Genomic DNA, 811 nt, shown 5'->3' on the forward strand with positions numbered 1-811 from the left:
CTAATGACACCTGGTGGAAATTAGTGAAGTTTTCTTTGTTTGGATATACATGTACAGACCTGCTGGTAGATGACTTGGTCTGATCTGGGCATTTGCATAGAGATGGAGCTGATCTAGTTGAGTCATTGAATCTATTGTGCCAGCTAAGCCTGTGGATTCTCAGTATTTTCTTTTTCTCAAAGTTCTTATATTATTTGACTTTTTTGTTCCATCTCCTGACCTCTTAAGGTTGGCCAGGTTTTCAATATCCATTGTCTCATCACCATGGCCTCTGTAAATTTCCAAGTCCCTCTAGACCATGTTTTGACCACAAAGACTAAGTACCTAAGATGATTTGGTATGAATAGTGGCAGTATCGTAGGCAATGAGGTTTATCCGAGGCACGACTATTGCTAATTGAATAATATATACAATCACTGCTGTGCCAGAATGTAGAATGTAGCACAGAACTGACTGCAGAGCTTCTCCTAGAGCCTTGTAGTCTCCCCTTGCTCTATGTCTAGCATCAGTGTTTCGTGTTTATGTTCCAGAACAGGGATATATATTTTTTTCATTAAATATATATAAACATATATACGTATATACATACACACACACATATATATATATAAGATAATGAAAATTATTATCTCCTGAAATTTTCCATCTTTAAAAGGAGAAAAAAAAAATCCCATTAGTATAAACAACTAGAGAAAAAGCCATAAATAGATCTGTCCCACAGGATGAGCACAGATACAGTGCGATGGATGTTCTGGGAAAAGAAATTCATAAAAATGTCATAAAGCATCAAGCACTTGACCTGGGCCTTAAT

At 36.5% G+C, this 811-nt stretch overlaps 1 non-coding gene across 1 annotated transcript; it reads left to right on the top strand.

The window, feature by feature from the left end:
- Positions 1-333: 333 nt before the first annotated feature.
- LOC123389474 lies at positions 334-474 on the top strand. Its single transcript, XR_006604066.1, has one exon. It is a non-coding gene; the product is annotated as a U4 spliceosomal RNA (small nuclear RNA).
- Positions 475-811: the final 337 nt, after the last annotated feature.

Source organism: Mustela putorius, unplaced genomic scaffold (genome assembly GCF_011764305.1).
Source record: "Mustela putorius furo isolate JIRA1106 unplaced genomic scaffold, ASM1176430v1.1 tig00003974_pilon_pilon_pilon, whole genome shotgun sequence".
NCBI lineage: Eukaryota > Metazoa > Chordata > Mammalia > Carnivora > Mustelidae > Mustela > Mustela putorius.